This window comes from Dromiciops gliroides, chromosome 4, assembly GCF_019393635.1.
Source record: "Dromiciops gliroides isolate mDroGli1 chromosome 4, mDroGli1.pri, whole genome shotgun sequence".
Lineage (NCBI taxonomy): Eukaryota > Metazoa > Chordata > Mammalia > Microbiotheria > Microbiotheriidae > Dromiciops > Dromiciops gliroides.
The window spans coordinates 236,610,375-236,637,966 of record NC_057864.1 but is presented as its reverse complement, the minus strand read 5'-3'; the positions used below and the strand labels follow the sequence as shown (position 1 = coordinate 236,637,966).

At 39.4% G+C, this 27,592-nt stretch overlaps 1 protein-coding gene and 1 pseudogene across 1 annotated transcript in view; both read left to right on the top strand.

Moving 5' to 3' along the window:
• Positions 1-27,592, top strand: part of NTN1 (netrin 1) — a 367,906-nt gene that overhangs the window by 254,680 nt on the left and 85,634 nt on the right. The gene's annotated exons all lie outside the window — the stretch shown is intronic.
• On the top strand, positions 23,187-23,996 carry LOC122752976 (annotated as a pseudogene).

Below are 27,592 nucleotides of genomic sequence, written 5' to 3'. Positions count from 1 at the left end.
CAGGAGGACCTGAGTTCAAATCTAGCCTCAGACACTTAACACTTACTAGCTGTGTGACCCTGGGCAAGTCACTTAACCCTCATTGCCCCACCAAAAAAAAAAAAAGAATATATTATGCCAGAATAATCATGTTTCCTATTTAGACAGGGTTACCTGATAAGTTGATAAGGAGAATGCTATAGATATGGTTTACCTGGATTTTAGTGAGGTCCGTCATACAATTTTAGAAAAGTTAAAATGATTTGGGATAAACAATAATGCAGTTAAAACTGATTCAATGGCCAAGCAGCACCCCTCCCCCCCCCAAAAAAAGTAATCAATAATGGTTTCATGTCAGCTTGGCACTGAAACTGTTCAACATTTTATCAAGGACTCAGATAAAGACATAGATGCTATCCTTCCTAGATTTGCAGATCACAATGCTGGGGAGGCACAGCTATCAGAGGACAGTAGAGTTGAGATTCAAAATTATCTTGACAGACCTAGACCATTGGACTAAATCTAATGGATTGAAATTTAATACGGTTAATATAAAGTTTTACAATTCAGTTCAGAAACTTTTCAACTAAAAGATGTGGGGGACATACGAGAGAGACACAGCTAGACAACAATTCATCTGAACACGACATGGGAGTTTTAGTGAATTGTAGGCCAAGTAATATTTAACAGTGTGGTATAAGAGCTAAGAAAACAGGGGCAGCTAGGTGGCACAGTGGATAAAGCCCTGGCCCTGGATTCAGGAGGACCTGAGTTCAAATCCGGCCTCAGACACTTGACACTTACTAGCTGTGTGACCTTGGGCGATTCACTTAACCCTCTTTGCCCTGAAAAAAAAAAAAAAAAGAAAGAAAGAAAGAAAAAAAGGGCTAAGAAAATGAATGTGATGATAATCCGCATTAAGAGAGGAATGACATCCAGGAATAAGGCAAGTTATAGTCCCATCATACTCTGTCAAATGTTTGAAGGGGCACCTGCAAGAGAGTGATTAGTTTTGCTCTGCTTAGTCTCAGAGGGCATAAGTAGAAGCAATGGAAGAAAGTTGCTAAGAGACAGATTATGGCTTGAAATACTTTCTAACAATTCCACACAAATAGTGGAATGCTGCCTTAAAGGGTAGAGGTTTCCTCCGCCCATATTTAATGTCTTCAAGCAACTGGCTACTTGTCAGGTATACTGAAGAGGTGGAACCTTTCTTGGGTTTGAGTTAAATTAGATAGCTTGTGAGGTTCCATCTATCCCTAATATTCTGTGAGTATGGAACTATGTGACATTTCCCCAACTTCCTAACAGACTTCTCCCCAGATGCAATGGGCTGCCTTGGGGTTTTCTTTTATTGTAGGTCGAAAACCAGAAGCAGGCTTTTTATTTTTATAGGTTTATGGAGAATGGGGGGTAGGGAGGGAGTCCACCTTTTTTTTTAAATCCCTATTCTCACAGTCCAATTTCTACGGATAAAATAAGGGTGAGGAATTACCCAGGCAGTTCCTTGCTCATAGCAGAGTGAAGGCAGGAAAACATTTTAGGATACTTTTAGGTATCTAATTATTACTATATTAATACAATTAATATAGTAATTTTTATATAGTATTATATTAGTATGTTAATTTTATATAATTTATTACTATTAACATAAAGACATTAATACTATCTAATTAACAGTATCTAATATTTTTAGGATATTTTTTCAGTAGTCTGCATAGGTAGCAAGAACATATACTAAGTTGGTGGCAATAATAGGATAGAATAGTGGAAATAGAGAAGAAGGAACTTCAACAAATCAACTGAATTCAGTTTAATAGGAATTTATTATGTACCTATCTTGAGGCTGAACTAGGTACTGAGTCAAGAACAATGGCAAAAATGACAGTCTTTGTCATCAACTACATTCTATTGAGGAAACATAACATATACTTGAGGAAGGAAAGAACACTGACAGCCAGAACGGTTCAGGAAAGGCTTTCCAGAGGATAATAGATGTAAAGCTAAAAGATCTTTGAAGGTTATTCTAGTTCAACCCTGCTCCTATGAGACAACAGACCTAGGGGCTTAACCAAGCTCTCACATGTAGATAATATGCATCAGAGGTAGAATAAGAACCCATATGAACACCCTATAGAACTGATGGCTAAATATGGCAAAAGCTTCAGAGATATAAAGAAAGATGAAGACTAAGAAAACATTATCAAATTTATGGGTGAGGGGCAGCTAGGTGACACAGTGGATAAAGCATCAGCCTGGATTCAGGAGGACCTGAGTTCAAATCTGGCCTCAGACACTTGACACTTACTAGCTGTGTGACCTTAGGCAAGTCACTTAACCCCATTGCCCCACAAATAAATAAATAAACAAGCAAACAAATAAATAATATTTATGGGTGAAGAGGACACTCAGATCATAGAAAATAACATTAAATTTTATATTTTATATTTTATTTATATGTATGTATATATATTTGCAAGACAATGAGGGTTAAGTGACTTGCCCAGGGTCACACAGCTAGTAAGTATCAAGTGTCTGAGACTGGATTTGAACTCAGGTCCTCCTGAATCTAGGGCTGGTGTCTTATCCACTGCCCCACCTAGCTGCCCCCTCTATATAAATTTTTTAAAAAAGCTTTTGTATGGATAAAAATACTACAGCTAGGATAAGAAAAGAAACAGTCTTTTGGGGAAGAAAATATTTGGATCAACTATCTCTGATACAAGACAACATGGAGTAATGACTAGAGAGCCGGTGTTAGAGTCAAATCCTGCCTCATACACATATATACTGGTGATGTGACCTTGGATGAGTCACTGGTCCTTTCAGTGCCTGCAAGTCTATAGAACTGCAGGTTCTAGAAGAGTTGCCAATCTGCCTTGGTAGAGGGATTTTTTTTACCTGGAATTCCCAATGCCAGTGAGATCATAGGTCTGGGCCAAAAGAGGTCTGCTATACAAAGTAATACATAAGATCAAGAACTATCGTCTAATAGATAAGTCTGCAAGTGATGTGCAAAGTGAGTTTTCAGAAGAAGCACACATGATTAATAACCTTATAAAAATACTTTTAATCACTAATAATAAAAGAAATGCAAATTAAAACAACTGTGAGGTTTCATCTCATACCCATCAAATTGTCAATGATAAAACTAAAAGGAATAGTCAGTGTTGGAGGTGTTGTAATACACTGGTAGAGCTGTGAGTTGGTACAATTGTTTTGGAAAACAATTTGGTACTAATGTAAGGAAAATCACTAAATTGCTTATATTTTTTAACCTAGCCATCCTAGCCACTACTGGGCATATGCCCCAAGGAGATCAGTGACAAAGAAAAGTCTGACAAAAGATTCATGACAGCACTCTTTGTGCTAGCAAAAAATTGGAAACAAAGTGAGTGCTGATTGATTGGGAGAATGGCTGAGCAAGTTGTGGCATATGACCTCTTAGTCGTGGTCTCTGGTCTGGGAAGAGGAGAGAGAAGATGGTTTCAAAGACACAAGTAGAATTGTCAGCTTTGGCATGGAGAAAGACATCAACTTCAAAGAGGAAAAGTATGGGATTTGGAGTAAAAAACATGGGTCTTCCACTTATTACTGCTGTGTGACCTTAGTCAACTCATAATTTCTCTCAGCAATACTTTCTTTAGTTATACAATGATGGGATTGGCCTACATTACCTTTGATTTCCCATCTAACTCTAAATTTTCTATCTGTGACTCAAAGAATTATGATTGGGGCAGCTAGGTGGCACAGTGGATAGAGCACCAGCCCTGGAGTCAGGAATACCTGGGTTCAAGTCCGGCTTCAGACACTTAACACTTACTAGCTGTGTGCCCCAATTGCCTCACTAAAAAAAAAAAAAAAAAGAATTATGATGAACTTGTGATACCAGCAAAAGAAACAAAGGAGGAGGTGAGAGTGGCCCCCTAGAAATCAAGAAAATAGACACTATCAAAAACTGTACAAAACTATCCTAAACTCAACACTTCTAAAACTAAACTCAGCCTTTACTCCTAATCCTCCCTTCTTCCTAACTTTCCAATACTGTCTAGGATACCACCATCCTCCCTGTCATTCAGGCTCCCAACCTAGGTATCATCCTTAACTTCTCCTTCTTTTCTCTTATTCCCCATATCTAATCAATTGCCAAGTCCTATCAATTCTATTTTCATAACATCTCTCCTACACTCCCTCTTTTCAGTCTTTTTACACCTTACTCCATACTCTACACACATCTGCACTCCAGTGACATGACTTTTCTTGATATTCCATGTGCAAAACACTCAATATCTCAACTCTGAGCATTTTCACTGGTTGTCTTTGATGTTGGATCACCCTCCCTCATCATCATCTCTGCCTCCTGACTTCTTTCAAGTCCCAGCTAAAATCTGTCCTTATACAAGAAGCCTTTTCTTAAATCTTCCTTAATTCTACCACCTTCCCTTTAAGATGATCTTCAATTTATTCTGTATATAGCTTGTTTGTACATAGTTATTTCCATATTATTTTACTCATTAGACTGGGAGCTCAAATGAGATAACATTTGTAAAGTATATAGTATAGTTCCTGGCACACAGGGAGTACTTATGAAATGCTTGTTCCCTTCTCTTCCTTGAGAGAAGGCTCTAGTTTTTTTCTTTTGTATCCTCTGCACTTAGCACAGTGAATGGCACATAGTAGGTGCTTAATAAATGCTTGTTGACTTTTTAATATCTTTTAGGAAGACTCAGTTAAAGCTAAGAAAATTCTTCAGATAGGTTAAAAAAGGATACAGATGCTTAAAAGGACATTGAGTTTAGTGATGAAGAAGTCATTGGGATCTTTGAGGGAGCAATTTCAATAGAGTAGTGGAAGGGGAAGTCTAGAAGTTGGGGGAGAATGGGTAGTATGTGAGGAAGTAGAGTAATGGGGTATAGATAGCTTAATAAAAGAGTATAGCAGAAGTCAGGGCTCAAGGATAGCAATATGTCTACTAATTTGCCTCCCATTGTGGTCAAATTGCTCTTGAATGGTATACTTTGCTTTAAGAAAGTAGGAATAATAATAATAATAAAAAAGTAGGAATAATCCTAAAATGTTACATAACATTTTATTTATTTATTTATTTATTTTATTATTATTATTTTTTTTTTTTTAGTGAGGCAATTGGGGTTAAGTGACTTGCCCAGGGTCACACAGCTAGCAAGTGTTAAGTGTCTGAGGCCAGATTTGAACTCAGGTACTCCTGACTCCAGGGCCGGTGCTCTATCCACTGTGCCACCTAGCTGCCCCATTACACAACATTTAAAAAATTAGCATTGTTAGCTTTGATTTTCCAAAAGTCCTTTGTAGATGCCTTGTTTTAGAGTGATGGTATTAGGTAGAGTGAAAGATAAGATTCTCCTCTATAACATGCCTTATAAGTACTCACCCAGCCTTTCTTTGAAGACCTAATGAGAAGGTAAAACCCATTCACTATCTCTTGAGGCAGCCAGTTCTACTTTAGGATGCCTCTAATTGTTAGGGAATGTTTTTCTTTACTTGAAGCCTAACTCTGCCTCCTAGTGACATTCACCCATTTGGTCCTAGTCCATTCAGTCTATGTATCTTCACACACTTAAAAATAGCCATCATTTCTGCCCCCTAAATCTTTATGCCCAGTTCCTTCAACTGATCCTTATGTGACATGATGCCTTCGCCATCCTGGATGCCCAGTGTTTTTCCAAAAATGTGGTGCTCAGGTTTGAACACTATACTCCAGATGCTGCTTGTCAAGAGACAAACATAAACACAATTTTCAATTTTACTTAAATTGAACATACACTGAGAGATATTGTTTTCATGTGTAGAATTAGCATTTGGAGAAAGTTTTTGCCTGTATGCTAAAAATGTAATAGAATTGAAAATTTAAATACTCCCAGCATTTAAAGTCAAGTAGATATAAAATGCTACAAAGAACTGTTGAAAGTCTTTTTCCTCAGTGAAAGAAAGAATCCCACTTTAAATGCTTACCAATCACATGATCATGGGACAATAACTCTTAGAACTAGAGTTTACTCATCTGTAAAATGGGGAATAATAATTTTACTGTCTATGTCACAGGCTTGCTGTTAGGAAATTGCTTTGCAAATCTTAAGTGATTTCAAAATATAAATTGTCATTTGGGAAGCAGAATAAACATGAAAGACAGCCAACATTACAAAGCAAGATGTCAAAAATTCAGTACTGCTCAACTATATTTACTGTCATGCAACATGGCATAGTGGTAGAGAGAATTGGCTTTGGAGTAAAGAATACCCAGATTCAAGTATGATCTTTGACACAAAGTGACTGTATGACTGTAGGCAAGTAATTTGACCTTGAAATGCTATAGGTTGTCGGGCACGTGGTGATCTGCACTGGTAAGGGATTTTCCTTACTGTGGGAATTCCATATACCAAGAAAATCACAGGTTCAGGCTTGTCTTATTGATGTGCTAGGTATTGTACTAGAAATCAGTGACACAAAGACAAAAATGAAATAGCCCTTTCCCCAATGAGCTTACATTCTATAAAGAGAAGAAATAGGCTACTTCAGAGTGAAGTTAGCAGAACCTGGAGAATAATTTGAAAGACTTAAGAACTGTGATCAATGTGATGACCAATCATAACTCCAGAGGACTGATGATTGAAACATGCTGCTCACCTCTAATAAAGATGTGATAGGTGGTGTGATGCTTAATTAAATTACATTTTTGGACATGACCAATGACCAATTGGTTTTAACTATGCTTACTTGTTATATGTTTTTTTAAAATGGGGGGGGGACGGGGAGAGAGAGTAACACTAAAAGATAGTGATGACAGAAAAAAAAAAAAAAAGAAAAGAGGTTATGGAAGCATTTCTTTTCAATGAAAAGAAAGGAAAATAAAAAGAAGTACAGGAAATACAATGACAGTTTTGTAAACTTGAATTAATATATGTTATATATATGATATATAATATACAATATGTTATATAAAATATTATATATATTTGTTTAAAACAAGTTGTATGCAATGGAGATGTACAGTTTCATGTTTAATCCCCTTTTTATGTTCTTTGTATATGCAACTGTCAAGTTCAGAATATCAAAAAAAAAAATGAACAGAAATGGTCTGGTCAGAAAGTGCTAGTTTTGGGGAGATGATGAGTTTGTGTTTAGAAATATTGAGTTTGAGGTTATATCCGAATAATCAAGCAGAAATATCATAGCAGGCAGTTAGAGATATGACACTGGAATTTGAGGGAAGGAGAGAGTGGGGTGGGATGGGGGGAGAGAGAGAGAGATTAACAGTATAGGTTTAGATGTGGATGCTCCTACATACAGGTTTGGGCCAGAACAGTGAAATATATCTCTAGAGAAGAAAAAGTAAAGCCGTGATCAGAGGCCTTTGGGGAATGACTTCTTTTAGCATCTGGGAGGAGGAAGAGAGAGAGAGGAAATAAATGAGACAGGGGAGGATAAATTAGGGAGACTGAAAACGGTGTTACAGAAGCCAAAGTTGGAGAGAGTTTTAAGTGATTAATAGTGTAAAATGCTACAGAGGTCAAAGAGAATGAAGAATAAAGAAAGGCCATTAGATTTGGCAATTGGGATGTTTGCGCATCAGCAGTTAGCTTCGTCATCCACTCTCATATATGCATTAGTAAGTGGATTAATGCCATGATATAAATATTATCACAGGATACATTGGGCCAAAGACATGGTCAAGATGAATCAAAATTCTTACCGGTAAACCAAATGTCATGCTATTTGATAAGTTCAATAAAATGGTTGTTTGTTGTTACCTATCCACTAAATCAGTATTCTAAGAGCATTTATAAAGAAAATAAATCCGTGTGTGTGGTAGAGGAACTTAAACTAAGGTGGAGATGAAGAGACAGTAAATCATATCTCATCGGAGGCATCCCATCTAACCGATTAGCTCAGATAAGTTTCAGTGCCCATGTGAACTTTTAAAATTTGTTGTTTACTGTGGCCATTTACTGCACTCCTAACCTCAAGCAGCTGTCTCCCAGATGTGTGCCCTTGGTCCCAAGGGAACTGGGTGAGATAAGCATAAACCCAGTTGCCAGCACTAGAAAAACAAGCCCCAAGAGCCAGCTCTGCTGGTGGTAGGCTGTCAGTACCATCTTCACACATGAGGGGCCACAGATTATTAGTTAATCATTTTAGAAAGCAGAAGGGTTCATCATGCATTTGGCCTCCATTCAGGAGGTTGGACTTCAGTACCTGGCATATCACCAGCAGGCATTCATTCTCCACTAGAAGCTGGCGAGATCTGAGTAACAATTCATTCTTGATCAATGCCCATATTTTTATAATGCATTAAATGCCAGATTTATTCCTGAGGCAAGAAGTGGAACTTATTTCTTCCTCTGCTTCCAAATGAATAGGAGCTCACATTTATAAAGTGCTTTTCAATTTACAGAAAGTTTTCCTCACAGTAAGTAACTTCATGTGGTATTATTGTTATCATTATCCCAGATAATAGTATGAGTACAGAGTACAAGTTCTGTAAGTTCAGAGGATTAGGAAAAGACCTTAGAGTTCATTTAGAAGCTATATAGATGAGAAAATGGAGAAGGGAAGTGACTTGTGCACATTCACATAGCTAACATCAAGCCAGAATGCTGATCTTTTGGCTCCAAGTAGTCTCCTCATACATCATCATTTTCAGAATAGCCACATAGCTTTAAAGAAGGAATTTGTTTAAGTCACATGGCCCTAAAACCTAAAGTGTCAAGTTTCTGAGGCTGGATTTGAACTCGGGTCCTTCTGAATCCAGGGCTGGTGCTTTAACCACTGTGCCACTTAGCTGCCCCTGAGAATCTTACTTAAAGTTACATAGACAAAGACTAGTTGTGCGGTAACCCTGGAGTAATTACATCATTTGGGGACAAAAAGTGCTTCATACTATCCTGGGGAGTTGTAATGGGCTTAGAGAGTTAGTTCAACAAACATTTATTAATCAAGGCAGAGTAGAAATAGTTCAGTATAGCGAGCTTCATTCCATCATCAACCCCTAGCCCATCCCCACAAACTTCTGCAAACAACTAGAAAATACACCAGACCAAATCTTAATGGGAAAAATCCAAAAAACAAATCCACAGTAAGCCATTTTTCCAGCCCAGGTTGCATAGAGAGACAGACAGAGAGGTCTGTGGGCACCAGCCACTGGCTCTGGAACAGAACACATTGAGGGCTAAACAATCCAATGCACAGGAGAGGCTGTGCTTTAGCACCGGAGGAGGTCCCAGACCCATACTGAGGCACTTCAACAGGAACAAGTACCAACTGGAAGCTTTGTCACCCGCTACGAAGTTTGAGGTCACACATCCAGAGTGGACTGAGTGCCCAACCTCCCCTCTCCACCAGCAAGGCCCTGGCATGGATCCCAAGAAAGGCACAGGCGCAGAAGCAGCACAGCTCTAAATCCTGCAGAAGAATACCTAGAGCAAGAATTCCAGACCAAAGGGGAGTTCTATCATTTTGAATCAGTAGAGCTTTTCAGCTGGTTGATAGTGGATGATTTCGGCAGCAATCTAGTGTTGCTCAGATCTAAATTCAGCTCAGAAATTTGCAGGGTCATGTTGTTCAGTCATATCCAACTTTTCATGACCCTACGAACCATAGCACACCAGGTCCTTCTTCCTTTACTATCTTCCAAAGTCTGTCCAACCTCTGTTCGTTGTTTCATGACACTATCTAGCCATCTCATCTTCTACTGTCTCCCTCTCCTTTTTCTCTTCAATCTTTCCTCATCAGGGTCTTTTCCAACAAGTCCTGTCTTCTCATTATGTGGGCCAAAGTATTTAAGCATCAGCTTCTGTATTTGTCCTTCCAAGAATAGTCTGAATTAATTTCTTATAAGCATTACTGATTTTGATCTCCTTGCTGTCCAAAGTTCTCTCAAAAGTCTTGTCCAGCACTATAATTAGAAAGTGTCAATTCTATGGTGCTCAGCTTTCTTTATAGTCCATCTCTCACAGCCATACATGGTTACTTGAAAAACCATAGCTTTGCCCATATAAACCTTTGTCAGCAAGGGTCATACGGGAGTCTAATTAGACAGAAGGCCTAGGAGTGGTTCTGTTATGGCGTAGTGATCTTAAGAGACTGGATGGAGAGAGGAAAGAGGAATCTTTTAGGAGGAGAAGGGAAAGGAAGGTTAGGGAACATGATCTCTTTTTTTTTTTTTTTGTGAGGCAGTTGGGGTTAAGTGACTTGCCTAGGGTCACACAGCTAGTAAGTGTTAAGTGTCTGATTTGAACTCAGGTCCTCCTGACTCCAGGGCCCGTGCTCTATCCACTGTACCACCTAGCTGTCCTGACATTATCTCATAATTAGGGTGTGCAACTAGAAATCTATACAAACAAGAAGGAGGTGGTAGGGAGGAAGGCTGACACTTTAACCTCACTTTCATTGGAACTAGTCAAAGGAAGGACAAATACATATGTATATGTATATATGTGTGTATACACATACACATACACATACATACAGTTGGGTACAAAAATAACTTCTCACTCAATAGGAAAATAGGCAAAGCGAAGGGAGAATTAGTAGGAAAGCAAATTAAGGGAGTGATTAGTCCCAAGTAAAACAAACTCTAAAGATATGCAAAAATATTTTATTGATCTCTTTGGGGTGGCAAAAATGTGAATCTGAGGGGTGCCATCAATTAGGAATAACTGAACAAATTATGAGATGTGTGGAGAGAGATACAATATTAACTGTACTTTAAGAAATAATGAAGATCATTCAGAGAACTGGGAAGACAATATGAACTGATGCAGTTATGTGACTATAAACATGTGTTTGGCTATAGAAACATAATTTGCATAAACCCTGCTGTTCCTTTTCTCACCTTCATCAAGATTACCTTAATTCTTTCTAGGCTATTACCATAAAGAGTTTGTGGAGCTGGAAAAAGTAGTTATATCAGTTGGTATTCCTTCAGCAAACATCTATCAGTAGTTTACTAATATTATTTCTTTTGGGGGGGCAAGGCAATGGGGGGTTAAGTGACTTGCCCAGGGTCACACAGCTAGTAAGTGTCAAGTGTCTGAGGTGTCACCTTTGAACTCAGGTCCTCCTGATCCAGGGCCGGTGCTTTATCCACTGCGCCACCTAGCTGCTCATTACTGATATTAATCAAGCACTTTGGGGGAGTAATAATAATATCTGTGATTCTCCCGCCCCACCCAAGCTTTCAGTGTCCTCCCCCTTTCAGATCAATCCTTCAACACTCAAAACTGTATCACCTTTAACATGAAAATTTTTAAAATTTCTTTGTCTGGTCCGTTTGTTAGTCTGGTCCTTCAGTTTCTCACTCAATTTTTGTTTTCTTTAGTACCATTTCAATTTCCACATGAAAAAGTTTAAACATTGTTAAATAAGTCCAAATGTGATGATTTCATTGTCATTGGTAGATAAAGTAGTTTTTTTAAAAGGTCTTTTCCACGTTTTTAGGGTTTTTTTTGTTAATAAAGGAAAAAGAATTGTATTTTCATGATATTCCCTCTACTAATGAAGACCAGCACCTACTCTTACAACTTGCCTTAAAGAGCTGAGTGGGACACTAAGAGATTAAGTGACTTGTTCAGGTTCACCCAGCCAATGTATATAGGAGGCAGAATTTGAACCCAGGTCTTATTGCCTCTGTTAGTGCTGCAGACCCTCCCTTCCCAGTAGCCATAGGGAATAATGAACCAGAAAAGAGAGTTCCCACCACTGAAGTCCTTGGCATGGTTAAATAGTTAAACATCAGAAACAGATGTGGTTTTATCAATCAGAATGGCACCAAAGAAGATGTATGTGTCCATCAGCCTAATTGCCCCTCTGAAATGGAATTATTTGTCACCTTGACCAGTAGATATTGCCATCTGCCCTGACATTATACTTAAGGACCACTGGGCTAAAACTATTCTATGTGGGGTTTCCTGTGAGAATGAGAGCTACTTGAAAGCTGGGATTGTCTGGCTTTTCTGTTTGTGTCCCTGTCATTTAAAAAAGTTTAAAATGTGGCTGAACTATGCCCCGCCCCCATTCTGTGGGCTATGTGGGTGCATAGGCTACCTGGGGACAATTGACTCTCTTGGGGTTATATTGTCTTGAAGGACGAATCCTAAGCTTGTCTCAGGAGAGGATGTTAGAGGAAAGTGGAGAAAAATCCTACTTTTCTTTTACTTGCTACTCAGGGAACTCACTTGTCCAGGAGGAGAAGGGAAAATTGAGTGCATGTTCATATAGTGCCTATCCATGAAAAGAGGGAAGAAGGGACTGGTTATCCCCATTTTATAGATGGGAAAATTTTGAGAGATCTAAAGAGACTGACTAAGGTCTTCAGGGTACCAATGGTAGAGCAGGAATCAAAAGAGCTAATATGTAAAATAATTTATGATATAAACTAACAGGCTTGTTGACTTAAGGTTCCTCCTATTATTTATCTGTCTGTCTATTTTATTTATTCATTCATTTGTTTGCTTATTTGTTTATTTTTGTGCAAGGAAATGAAGGTTAAGTGACTTGCCCAGGGTCACACAGCTAGTGTCAAGTGTCTGAAGACGGATTTGAACTCAGGTCCTCCTGAATCCAGGGCTGGTGTTTTATCCACTGTGCCACCTAGCTGCCCTTAAGGTTCCTTGTAGCTTTAATATTATAGGATTCTGTTGTTGCCAGGCAGCTAGGTGGAACAGTAGAAATATCACTGGGCCTGGAGTCAGGAAGACCTGAGTTCAAATCCAGTCTCAGACTCTTCCTAGCTGGTGTGACCTTGACCAAGTACATAACCCTGTTGGCCTGTTTCATATCTGTAAATTGAGCTGGAGAAGTAAATGACAAACCACACCAGTTTCTTTGCCAAGAAAACCCTAAATAGAGTCACAGAGCTGGACAAGACTGAAATGACCTAACAACAACAAGATATTGTTACCATTATTATTACAAATAAATTCAGATTCTTTGAATCCTACTTCATCTCTTCAGCCCACTCAACATTCTACCATGGAAGGAGTGCGCTGTCTTCTCACAGTAAAGTTCTATTCTGTTTCCTAGTAGTGTCTTTAAAGTAAACAGGTCTCACATATGGTTAGCTTCTAGATAGGAAAACTTGAGTTCTGCTCAAATGCTTCATGATTTCCATTACTTCATAGTGTTCTTCCTCCTTTCTTCTTTCTCCTTCATTTCCATCCTGTTTTCTCTCTTTTCTTCCTCTCCCCTCTTCTTTATATCCTCATTCTGCTCTCTCCCCATCTCCTCTAACACAATGCCCCCTCACAATGGGCCTGTTCAACAATTGACAAGGCAGAAGGTCAGACTGGGAGGTAAACTGGGAGGCCAGAGGAGACCACCGGGCATTTCAGATGCCCCAAGGAACACAAAGGGCATTTGGGTTCTCAGGGACCTCATTGTGTCTCTCCACTTTAGCTTTGCAGGTGGCCACCAGTAGTCCTGCCCCACAAATGGGATAAGCCAGGGACCAGAGGAGCCAGTGGAGGCGGAATATTTAGAGTGCTTTGTAAGCTCTTCTCACTACTGACTGGAGGAAGCTACTAGAGAGAAAGAAAAAGTGACAAGTGTCACTGAGAGGACAGACATTCCTAGAGCTGAGGGATTTGACACCCCCCTTCTTTAAAAAAAATACACACACACACATATATATGTATGTATGTGTGTGTATATCTATATACACACATACATGTGTATTTAGTTTGATGCCTTTTGTTTTGACATTGAATCCATATACAGATATATTCCTCTCCCTTCCCCCATCCAGCAAACTTTCCATTTTATCAAAGATTCATTTTTTAAAGTATAGCTAAAGCCCCTGACATTAACGGTATTTGACAGCATATGCAGCATTCTCTGCCCATAGTTTCCCACCTCTCTAATGAGATGAAGGAGACATATTTTCCTCTTTTCCAGGGCCAAACTTTGCCCTCTTCCTTCTTACCCCCTATGTCATACAACTGTCAAACAGTTTCACAAGACCATTCATTGATGAATCCCCTGCTGAAGTGAGCAGATGGGTGGACTCAAGGCTGCACATCTGTCATAAAATCATAGACTAACACCCCCCACTCCAGGCTAGGCAATGCTAGAAATAGAAAGTGAAGTCCTAGAATCCTTGTAACTTATAATAGGAATTACATAGTCACAGACAAAGAAAGCACCTTAAGAAGTCAGCTATGTTAGTTATCCTGTTATCTCCAAGTATTTTATCCATTTATTCCTTAAATATTTATTGAGCATCTACTATTTACTAAATGTGGTGCTAGGTGATTTCAGGATAACAAGGAAGAGGAGACATGGCCTCTGCCCACAAAGAGCATAAAGTCTAGCAGGGGAGAGAAAATAGGGGCAGGAATTGCTATTATACCAGACAATGTGATAGGACAATAAAACAGGTAATGCAAGCTGTTGGGACCAGAGGAGAGACAGTCACACATGCCTAGAAGAATCACAGAAGACTCTGTAAAACAAATGGCAGTTCATCTGGGACTTAAAGGTTAGATAGATGAAACTGAGAGGAGCAGGGAAAACGTCAGGTAGGGGAAACATTGTGAGAAAAGGCAGTGATGAGAAACCAAGGGTTTCATGTAGGAAATGGCACAGAATCTAGCTTGGCATGGTACAGAGTATATGAGGAGAAAATAATGGGGGGTAAGGCCTGAAAGGGAAGGTGGGAACCACTTATAAAAACCTTAATTTGGACCTATCTTGTCTCTCCTGTTCAGGGAAGATTACCTAGTTTCTTCAGGCTCTTTGCTATTAGATAGATATTCCCATCACACTAGAAGAAAGCTATCATTGCTTATTGAAATAGTTCACATTTCTGTAGTCTTTTAAAGTTTAAAAAAAGCTTTTCCTAAGCCTATGAAGTGGGTGGTATAATAATTATTATATATAATATATAATATACTATGTTGATGTTATATATAATATAATAATAATAATTATTATTATTATTATGTTAGTTGAGGAAACTGAGGCATAGGGAAATAGAGATACTTGCACTCTCTCCTAAAGCTAATAAGATATCAGAATTGGAATCTAAACTCAGGCATCCTTCCGGGGTAAGCCTTCTGCACTTTCTGTTAGAGCCCATTGCCTCACCTGTTGTTCATCACCTGGAATAAGGATTTTTAATTAGTGGAATGCAGTAACCCCTTTGATTTCATGACACATCTCCAACATCCACTCTTAAAATGATTGTGTAATATGTATTTCTAAAAAGTAAAATGAAATAATTAAAATAGTACATTTCACTTAAAGAATTTGATGATACCCCTGGTGAGAACTGGAGACATTCTGGGGTGTCCCAAAGTAGGGGTTTGGAATCACTGATTTAGAGGCCGATAATCCATTTTGAAGAGTATCTCATTTCTTTGCTTCCTTACTTTTTCCTGCTGCTTCTATGGTTTAGCACATCCTTTAAAGCTCAAGCAAGGGAATAGAGAAGAAACTTGAGACACTCTTTTCCCCCTGTAAGTTCCAAGAGGTCAGGAGACAATATCTTATATAAAACTTTGTATTAGTACATTGTTAATGTTTGTTGCATCAACAGGAAGAAGATGAGTGAGTAGAACATAATTCTCCTTGGCATTTTTCAGTCATAAAGGCCAACTTTGAAGGGATTGGCTACTTCTCCAGCATTCAAAATTCTACCCATTTTTCTCTGGCAGGACAAGAGCTTTTAATTTGTACCGCCCTCTTCCACCTCTGTGCATACACCATTCCTCTGCTTGGAATCATACTTGTAATCCCTGCTTCCATCTTGTTCTATAGACAGTCTTCTTCTACGTTGAGATCCAGTTCAAGTTCTATCTCCTCCATGAAGCGAAGGCTTGATTCCCTCTAACTAGAAATTATCCTCCTCTTCTAAAATTCCTCAATTTACTCTGACCTGTCTGCACTTAATTATTTTCTAATTTGTACTACTGGTATTTGTGTACATTTCTTTCCCCTTCCAGATTATAAGCTCCTTAAGAAAGGCACTGACACTTTTTTTTAATCTATGTGTACCAATACTTAACAAAGTACATGGCACTTGGGGCAGCTAGGTGGCCCAGTGGATAAAGCACTGGCCCTGGATTCAGGAAGACCTGAGTTCAAATGCAGCCTCAGACACTTGACATACTTACTAGGTGTGTGACCATAGGCAAGTCACTTAACCCTTATTGCCTCGCAAAAAAAAAAAAAAAAAAAGCACATGGCACTTGATAAGCATTATGTTTATTGACTGGAATGACAGGAAATTTAAATTATGAAATTGTGAAAGCCTGTGTTCTAGTCTTGGCTTTGTCATTAAGCATCTCTGATGTTGAGCCTTCACCAAGGTCTCTCTGAGACTAAGTTCTCCCTTTGTATGAAATGAGGAGTCTGATCTAGGTGATCTCAAAGGATCTTTCCAAGCCCAATATTCTGTTCTCTTGGTTGTGTAAGGAGTCCATAGAGAGAAATGGAGAAGTGGGGAGGGATGAATAGATATCACAGAATATTGTTAGATTGTGGCATAGGTTGCCCACCTCAATTCTAATCCTTTGATGACATTTCAAAGGAAAAACAAGAATTACCTACCCTTTAACAAGAGTTAATAGCTAAGTTTCTAATGAAACAGCCCAGTGACCTCAAGGGGAAAAAACTTCTCTTCAGAGAGAATGGTTTACAGGTTTGTAAACATTCTGTGATTATCCTTTAGGAATGAAAAGGGGGCAGTTAGATGGCGCAGTGGATAGAGCACTGGCCCTGGATTCAGGAGTACCTGAGTTCAAATCCGGCCTCAGACACTTAACACTTACTAGCTGTGTGACCCTGGGCAAGTCACTTAACCCCAATTGCCTCACACCCCCCCCCAAAAAAAAAAGGAATGAAAAAAAAAAGTGCTATGAGATTTACAGAAATAAAAGGAATTTTGTCAAGATTAGCATGGGAAATAGGTGCCTGAATTGTTGATTGATTTGGTTTGTTGAGCAAAACCAGACTTTTATTTGACAGTCAAGACTCAAAAAGTATCATAGAGTTTTGGAGCTAGAAGGAATTATCTGGTCTAACTCCCCTTTTTAAAGATGAGAAAATTGAGTGGGGGGGGAGGTCAAGTGACTTGCTCAAGATCAGATAGTAAATTGGAGTTAGAACCAGGACTAGAAGCATGGTATCCTGATTCCCAACTCATTATTTTCTCTTATAATGGATTATATTAGGTAGGCTTCATTTTGAGAAGTAACATGAAGGAAAACACATACATTCAAAGTGATTAGGAATTTCACCAGATACTTGAGACAGCAAGATGTGTTTAGAATTTGAGTGTAAAATAATTCAAGATGTTCCCCAGACCCAAACTGTGACTAGGCTTCCCATCTCCAACCCTCAACTTCCAGTGGGACATGTCCCATTTCCTCACCAGACATTCCTTCACAGAGGCATGAATGTCTTCCCATCAGTGCCAGAAAAAACAGCTCCTTGTCTCCTTGGAATTTGTCACTTGACTCTGACTGTTTATTGTAAGTGTGCTCAGCGAAGGTAGATGCCAACTAGAAAATGGTACCAAGCATAGTTGGTAAGATCTGTCCTGTGGTTCGAAGTGACTGATGATCTGAGCATCCATTTTCCTGGCTTTTGAGTTCATAGACCAACTTCCACCATTCTCACTCCCAGTGCTGAAGTGGGAGAAGAGGCAAACTTAACTAACTCTCAGAAGCACTGAAAAAAGGTGTGGTAGGTGGGAAGGAGAGGGTTAGGAACCCTCGTAGATGAAGAAACTCCTACCAGTAAAGATCCAGAACACTGAAAAGTTACATGACTTGCCCAAGATCACACAGCTAGTGTGTCAGAGATGAAATGTGAACCTAGGTCTTTCTGGCTCAGAGGCTAGCTCTCTATCTACTACAAGGGTACTGAATGGGAGAAGAAGCTGAAATTAATTATTTTAATAAGGTTTTGGGAAATTAAGTTCATTCCTTGGAGAGTGTTAGACCTAATGAAATTTGTTTTCTTTTCTCTTTTGAGCTTAGATCCCTAGCCTCTGTTTTCTCTTCTTTTAAAATTCTTGCCTCGAGCTGTGTGGTCCGTTTCACAATGTCTCCCTCACATACCACTCTTAGGATTAGACTAAATGGCTTTAAAATTCCTTCTAACTCTTAAGATTCTAGAATTCTATGACAGCTCCAATATCTGGAGAAACTCTACCTGGTCTTGATACTTGAGTCATTTTGATGTGCTATTCATGGAAGTCTTGCCTCCCTGTTTGACACAAATTTAGCACTTGATTATGTTTTGGCTTCCCACCTTTTTCATTCCTCTCAGGTAGGAAGTCACTAGGAATTTTTCAAGATGAGAAAAATGCAGCTTCTATTCTCAGGTAATTTATGGTGTAGACATATGCACACACAGCTACGAAAGAAATTATAAGTGCATAGAAGACCTATGAACACTTGGCTGTGAGTAGAGAAGAGGGAAAGCTCACTATCACCTGGGATCAGAGATGAATGAGAAATAGCAGGGGGCAACTAGGTGGCGCAGTGGATAGAGCACTGGCCCTGGATTCAGGAGGACCTGAGTTAAAATCCAGCCTCAGAAACTTGACATGTACTAGCTGTGTGACTCTGGGCAAGTCACTTAACCCCCATAGTCCCGCCAAAAAAAAAAAAATTGAGTGTGCCCAGTGACTCTCTATAAGTTGCAAAGAAGGTGCTGACCTGCCTTAGCCTAATCTGGAAGTTCCCTAAAACAATGAAATCACAAATCTAGGTCCTGTATCCCAAGTGTCCTCCATCATCTAGATGTTGGTTAACTGTTTATTCTGTTTGCCAAATTCCACGGACCTTAGTCCAGTATCTGACTCATAGTAGGAGATTAATCAATACTTGTTGATCTTCAGAATGGGGGCAGCTCTACTCACATCCTTTTAGTCCTGCTACTATCCCAACTAGTGGGGTTAGTGACCCTTCAGGGGCTCTGGATTTGCTCAATAACTAAATACCTGGCTGATTGACAGTCTTAAAGGGACCTTGGATGGAATGACAGTCATCACAGAACAGAAAGGGCAGAAAGAAAGCAAACAAATACCCTCTCATAATAAATAAGGACAGTAAAGCAAAACAAACATCCATATTTGTCATGTCTAAAAGTGTAGGTCTCATTTTATACCTACTGTCCATCACCTATCAAGAATTGGGAAGCATGTTTCATCACTTATCTTCTGACATCCTATTTAGTCACTGTATTAATCAGACTTTTTCCCAAACTCAGATTTGTTTTCCTCTGGGGTCTGCTCTTATAGGAGTCATTATATAAATTGTACTCCTGGTTCTGCTCACTTAATTATACATCAACTATACGTCATACATATTTTTTCCCCAGGTTTTTCTGAATCTGTCCTGTTCATCATTTCTTAAGGTCTGGTAATATTCCATTACATTCACCTATCACAGTTTGGTTCATGTATGGTTGTTGTTTTTTTTTTTTATGTTTTTGGTGAGGCAGTTGGGGTTAAGTGACTTGCCCAGGGTCACACAGCTAGTAAGTGTTAAGTGTCTGAGGCCGGATTTGAACTCAGGTCCTCCTGAATCCAGGGCCAGTGCTTTATCCACTGCGCCATCTAGCTGCCCCCTCATGTGTGTTTTAATTGATGGGCATCCACTCAAATTCTCATTCTTTACTGTACCAAAATATTCAAGGTAGGCCATTCTTTTATTTTTCTTCTGTTTGCTCTTTCAAGGAGAATGACTTTTCCATTGGAAAGGGATGCAACAGAAATGACTAATAAGGAGCTGGTACTTAAAATAAATATGGAAATAATAAGAGAATACCTACCTGCTCTTGACATCGAAGTCCTCTGGCCCAAATTAATTCCATATATCCTTGGGTCCTGAAAGAAGTGGCAAATGGGATTTTAAAGCTACTGTCAGTGATTTTGAAAGATCATGCAGAAAAAAGAGAAAATCTATATAGCTGGAAAAGAGGGAAATGTCCTGATTTACAAAAATGTATATAATTTACAAACAGTAAAAACAGGGAACTTGACTTTGATTCCTAGGAAATTCTGTAGTGTGGAATGCAAATTAGTAAACTTATTTCCTTTTTGATAGGATCACTATCAATCAATCAAGCCTCTGTTTATTAAGTTCTTACTCTATGCCAGACATGATGCTCAAGATATAAAAACTAAAATTAAAAAGTCATTGACCTCAACAAACTTATATTCTGTGGAAAGAAATAACATGCATATGCATGAAGATATAAAAAAATAAATACAGTGTAATTGGTACCAGGGGTGGCGTGGGGAGGCAAGATAGAGAGGCAGGAGATAGAGTCATGTGTGCAAAATAGTAAGAAGTGCAGTTTGGCTGGACTATGGAGTATATGAAGGGGATGGTGATTTGGTGCTAGATTATGCAGGACCAGATTATTAAATTGATAGATCAAGGGAATGCTGTAGAATTAGTTTACCTAAATTACCTAAATTTTAGCAAAACATTCAATATAGTTTGGTAATCTTGTGGAAAATATCGAGATATTTGGGCCACATGATGATAGCAAAATTTAGATAGAGTTAAAAGGATCATAGCATCACACATTTAGAGCTGTCCTTCTCTTTCTGTCATGTCATCACCATCCCATCTATTCAAAGGTTACCTAATCCAACCCCCTCATTTTACAGATGAGGCAACAGAGGCCCAGAGAAGCTAAATGACGTGCCCAAGATGATAGAAGAAATCAGTCATAGAACTAGTTGAATGTCCAGACCCAAAGAGTTGTGTGTCTTAGCAGTTGGATGTCAATTTATTTATAAGGTTTCTCATGAAGCACTACTAGTTCATCTCTGCTGGGCTCTATGCTATTGAACATTTTTATCAGTGACTTGTATAAAAGCAGAGATGGAATGCTTGCCAAATTTTCCAGTGACACTCCCAGCTTCGGGAGGTACAGCTAACATATTCAATGAAAAAGTCAGAACCTGAAAATATCTTAACTGAAATTTAGTAAGTATGTAAAATCTTACACTGAGGTTCAAAAACTTGAATTGGCAAGCATAAGGTAGAGGAGGCATTATTAAATAGCAGTTAATCTGAAAAAAGATTTGGGAGTCTTAAGATGAAAGCATAAGATGAATCAGCAGCACAATATAGCAATCAAAAAAGTTAATGTAATATCTAGCTTCATTAAGATAGGCAAAGCTTCCAGGATTAGGGAGGTTCTGTTGTTAGACTTCTCTTACAGTCTGCTCGTGGTTAGTTCTGGGTACCACATTTTAGGAAGGAAATACTATCAACAACAATAATAACTCACTTTATATAGTGTTTTTAGGTTTGCAAAGTACATTACAAATATGATCCCATTTTATCCTTACATAAACAATCCTTGAGAAGTGCTATTATTATCTCCACCTTACAGATGAGGAAATGTTAGGCTGAGAAAAGTTATAGGATTTGCCCAGGGTCACACAGGAAATATGTGTCTGAGGCAAGATTTGAACTCAGGTCTTGCTGACTGCATATCTTGAATTCTATCCACTGTGCCTCCTAGCTGACTCCTAAACTAGAAAATATCCAGAGGAAGACAACCAAAGTAGTAATAGGTCTCAAGTTGATATCTATGTGTGATCAGCTGAAAGGAGTTGGGAGTATTTAGTGTGAAAAGAAACTTTGGGAGGACACGATAGTGTATGAAGGCCTAGCACGTGGATAAGAGTTTTAAAGATAGATTTAGGCTTGACGTAAGGGACAACTTCCTAACAATTAGAACTAACCAACAGTGGAATGGATTTTCGGGAGGGTTTCTTTCTTGTTAAACATGGGACGACTGCTTGTCAGGTATGTTGTAGAAGAAATCAGGTATGGGTTGACTAGATGACTGTTTAGATCCTTGCCAACTCTGAAATTCTGTGATTCTGTCTCTTCCCCACTATCAGGTTGCTGGCTGTCACTCATCACTCTTGTCAGGCCTCTTACCTTTAAGGAACATCCCACATCCCTGCCTCTAACAATGCTCTGGCTCTGGGCCAGGGATGGAATGTACTTAAAGACTGGTAACAATTTATGAGCCTAGAGTCTTGCAAATCAGAAGAGAAAAGAAAGGGGGAAGGAGGAGCAACCTCCCTACAGCCAACAAATTAGATACTATTCAGCCTAGTTACAGTGGAGGAGAACAATAGCAGTAGAGTTGCCCAGAAATTCTCATGAAACAAAAGCTCAGAAAGATTCCAGGGACAAAATTTGAGACTAGATGTCTATACAGACATGCATGTAGTATGGTAGTAAGAAAGATAAGAGAGAGAAGACGAGAGGCAGGGCAGGCAAATTGGCTTTATAGGTGTTACACATACTTAGTGGAATGAGATCATTACAAAAATGTGGTTCTGAAAGATATTCAAAAAGAAACAATAAAGGTTAAAAGGATGTGGGGATGGGGCAAAGTTGTTGAGTCATTTCAGTTATGTCTGACTCTTCGTGATCCCTTTGGGGTTTTCTTGGCAAGGATTTTAGACTGGTTTGCAGTTTCCTTCTCCAGTTCATTTTATAGTTGAGGAAACTAAGAACATGGTAAAGTGACTTGCCCTGGCTCACACAGCCAGTAAGTATCTGAATCCAGACATGAACTCAGGACTCCAAGCCCTGGACTTTAACTACTATATTAAGATTGTTTTATGTAAGGAAATTCAATGACCAGAGTAGGGGAAGCATGATGGAAAGGATTTAGCAAAGATCAGTAAAGACACAAATAGAAAAGATATTATCATCTAAGTGTACTGTAGCTTACATCAACAGAGAGGAAATTCAATGAAATAATTTCCAAGTCTGGCCAGATGCATAATATCATGGGGAGATTTCAATTTTCAGGAATTCTTCTGTAGTTCATTCTCTCTTTCCCCCAAAAAATAAGTCAGCTAAAAATTTCTTAATTTGTATTAATGATCAGTTCATACTTCCAAAAGTAGAGGAACAAAAAGGGAATTACCATGCTGCATGTTTTTTTCACTAATAACTTGTTGGGGGGGGGGGGCGGGGAGTTATCATTCCTAATTAGAATTCACGTGAGAAGACAAGAAAAATAGATACATTTTGACATGTGCCCTGCATTTGGGAAAGGCAGATTTCAGAGGGTTCAGGAAAAGTGTAGGTAGGATTCCAAGGACTGAAGCTCTTGCAGCATAAATCAGCTTAAAGAAGGATGGGAAACCTTCTACTTCTAACGAACGCCAAATGGCGGACAACACTGGTGCTGCCGGAGGAGCTGGAGGCCCCGTGGGCCCGGAGTTGGCGGCTAAGGGCTGAGGGCCCCAGGGAGGAAAGGCTGAGGATAAGGAGTGGATTCCTGTCACCAAGTTGGGCCGCCTAGTCGAGGACATGAAGATCAAGTCTTTGGAGGAGATCTATCTTTTCTCCCTTCCTATTAAGGAATCTGAGATCACAGATTTCTTCCTGGGGTCTTCACTGAAGGATGAGGTTCCGAAGATCATGCCTGTTCAGAAACAAACTAGAGCTGGACAACATACCAGGTTCAAAGCTTTTGTGGCCATTGGCGACTACAGTGGCTGTGTTGGCTTGGGTGTCAAGTGCTCCAAGGAAGTAGCCTCAGCTATTCGTGGTGCTATCATTCTGGCCAAGCTGTCCATTGTTCCTGTGAGACGTGGCTACTGGGGGAATAAGACTGGCAAGCCTCACACAGTGCCCTGCAAGGTCACTGGGTGCTGTGGATCAGTTTTGGTGTGCCTGATCCCTGCCCCTCAAGGTACTGCCATTGTCTCAGCTCCTGTGCCTAAGAAGCTCCTGATTATGACTGGAATTGATGACTGCTACACTTCTGCAAGGGGCTGTACTGCCACTCTGGGCAACTTTGCTAAAGCTAACTTCGATGCCACCTCCAAAACATACAGCTACCTAACTCCAGACCTATGGAAGGAGATTGTGTTTACTAATTCTCCCTATCAGGAATTCATCAGCTATCTTGTGAAGACTCATGCTGGGGTGTCTGTCCAGAGGACCCAAGCATCTGCTGTGGCAACCACATAAGATGTTTTTTTAATAAACAATGAATAAACTGAACTATGCCTGCTAGAAAAAAAAGGATGGAAAACTAAAATCTGAAGATACAGAGAAAAACCATTCCTATACAGAGAAAAGTTGGGGGGGGGTAGATTAATATGAACATACAAAGAGCTCATCTCATCAGTCAGTTTAGGTTTTATATATGGATTTTTTTTTTTTTGGTGAGACAATTGGGGTTAAGTGACTTGCCCAGGGCCACACAGCTAGTAAGTGTTAAGTGTCTGGGGCCAGATTTGAACTCAGGTCCTCCTGAATCCAGGACCAGTGCTCTTTCCACTACACCACCTAGCTGCCCCCAGTTTAGGTTTTAAGAGCACATGTATCAGAAGCAGAAGAAAAGACAGGAAATTGAAGATGACTATAAAAGGGTACCATGGTCCAGTACAAATGTCAGAAAAGTTGTGGTACATGAATGTAATGGATGTAATGAGAGAACTATAGGATGACTTGTATGAACTGATGCAAAGTAAGTTAAGTAAAAACAATATGTAGAATAACTTCTTTTTGTTCATTCATTTCAGTCATGTCCAACTTTTCATGACCCCATTTGGGGTTTTCTTGGCAAAGATACTGGGAATGGTTTGTCATTTCCTTCTCCAGCTCCTTTTACAGATGAGAAAACTGAGGCGAACAGGATTAAGTGACTTGCCCAAGGTCACACAGCCAGTAAGTGTCTGAGACCATATTTGAACTCAGATCTTACTGACTTTGGGTGCCAGCTTGCTATTCTTACAGAACTGAAAGAACAACACAATCAAAACTGAGTGCTCTGAAGGTAGAGTAACCAAGCTTGACCCCAAAGAAAAGGTATGAGAAAGCATCTCGCCCTGATGAACACCCCCAATTTCTTTGAAGAACTGAGAGATCATCAGTGTAAAATGTCAGGCTTTTTTGAGATGTTGATTAGTTTTGCTGAACTCTTTTTTTCCCTTTTGTTATTTATCTTTAGTTCTAAAGGTTTGCTCTCTGAGTGGGGAAGAAGGAAGCTACATTGGTAAAATAAAATATGTGAGACAGGGAGGGAAAGGAATAAATATTTCTACAGTACCTGCTATGTACCAGGAGCTGTGCTAAGTGCTTCCCAAATATTATCTCATTTAAGTCTCATAACAACCCTGTAAAGTAGGTGCTATCATTATCCCTATTTTTCAATTGAGGAAACTGAGGCAAACAGAGGTTTAGTCACTTGTCTGTGGTCACACAGATATTAAGTGTCTGAGACTGGATTTAAACTAGGGTCTTCGCATCTTCAGGCCTCAGTGCTCTGTCCACTTAACCACCTGGCCACCTTTTATTTTATATAAATAAAAATCACTTTAAAATAATATCAGCAGTGCTTACAATGAGAACAAGCTGGAATTTTGGAGGAAACACAAAGAAAAATTTGTTTTATTTTTGTTTTTTAAAGCTGTATGTTGGGGGTCAGTGCAGCTAGGTGGCAAAGTGGATAAAGCACCAGCCCTGAATTCAGGAGAACCTGAGTTCAAATTCGGACTCAGACACTTGACACGTCCTGGCTCGTGTGACCTGGGCAAGTCATTTAACCCTCAATGCCCCGCCCCCCCCCCAAAAAAAAAGTGTAAAAAGAAAAGGCTATATGGAAGGTGGTGTGTGGAGGGAATGGCAGTATCATTAGTCTTCTATGAGCTGAGAAATAAGATAATGAAGATAAGTAGGCTCTGACTAAGGGCCTGAAAGACTCAGATAATAAATGCAGGAAAAGCAAATCGTTTGTAATGAAGATCGTGGTTAATATTCTTTTTCCTGTTCTTTGTATGTGGAAATGCTCCACTTTGCTGGTGTTAGTCAATTCAGAATTACAAAAATAGAAGCTATTCTAGAAAAGTAAAGTATATGAACTTTAGCACATGGTCTTAGTGATATCTGTTTTAGCTGCTGGGAGGAAAGAGGTTTGTGCCTTTGTTTCCTTTCTAAGTTTTTAATCTGTGCTTCAGATAGTTGAGTTTGCTTGAAAATTGACCTCTGTATAAGTTAAATGTTATTGGAATAACACAGGACTTCACCAGGGGTTGGAGTATTTTCATCCTTGTCATGTCTGCATGACATGGAAAGGAACAGGTGTTATCCTTTCCATTTTTCAGATGAAGGGGGAAAAGTGGGGTATGGAGAGGTCCTCATTGTGATTTTGTTTGAAGAACTGAAGACATAGAAAGTACATGATAGGGGGCGCAGTGGATAGAGCACCAGTCCTGGATTCAGGAGGACCCGAGTTCAAATCTGGCTTAAGACACTTGACACTTACTAGCTGTGTGATTCTGGGCAGGTTACTTAACCCTCATTGCCCTGCAAAAAGAAAAAGAAAGAAAGAAAGTACATGATAGCTGTTTCCAAATATTATATGGACTATCACATGGGAGAAGGAATTGACTTATTATTCATAGCTCCATAGGACAAATCTAGAATCAATGAGTAGAAGTTAGAGTCTAAGGAAGAATATTTTAACAACTAGAATGGTCCAATAATGAAGTGCACTTGCCTGTGAAATAGGGAGTTCTTTGTTTTAAGAGTGGCTTTGATGGAGACAAGATGTTTTGGTTCTGTCACTAACTTAATCAGTGCAAATTTTGGCTAGTCACTTTATCTCTCTGATACCTCATTTTCCTGATCTGTAAATTAAGGGGATTAAACTCTCTTCCAGTTTTAACCTCTGCCCCCTGCCTCCTAGAAGTCTAGCGTTGGGTAGAGGGAAAGAGAGTAAGGAGATCAGACCCTGAAAAGGAGGGGATGCTGGGAATTTAGTTGTTCCTATTGGCACTGGCATTATGAACCAAGGATGGAGATGGAATGAAGGCCCAGGGAGCACAACAGATTCTTCCAAAACACCAGATATGAGCCATGTAGGTGGGAAAACATCATGGAAGGACAGGAGCTGGTGAGCCAGCTGGTACCTAAGTCCCAGAGTCAGGATAAGGCTGTTTTTCAGTCCAAAAAACTCTGAGCAAGAGGTTTTAATCTAATTATATGCTTTATTTGAGCCAATTTGTTTTCCAATCCATCTTGTTCAACAAGAAGAAAGAACAAGATATGGACTCATTTATACCCTCTTGTTCCAAGCCTGGGGATAGAAGCGACTTCCCTGCCTGTGAAGACTTGTGCATTCAGAACCAAACTTCCCTCACTCAGGCCACTCCCTCTTCAGGACTGACCACTGTGCTTTGGTGGGAAATCACTTTTATGTCACCTCTTTTTGGAACCACAAGAAAATAACACTTGTGTCTCCCTCCTGCAGTTCTCTCATTTGGACAGAAAAGTCAGGCCCAGCCCATTTCTTTGATCCCTTTCCTTTAGGAGTCTCAAAGTACAAGGTATAACTGTAAAATGATATAACTGGGCAGGAACCAGCAGAGCAGAACTTCAATATCCAAAGGAGGGCTGTTCCCTTAAGAGTACCCTCCCCCTCCTTCGCTTTCTAGCTCTGTTGTTATAACACTCGGAACATTCATGATGGTTTTCCTTCAGACCCCATGCTACTTCTTTTATATCACATCTTCATTGTTGACAAATTTTCATCCTTGAAGGTAGATTAGAAATAGCCAAGG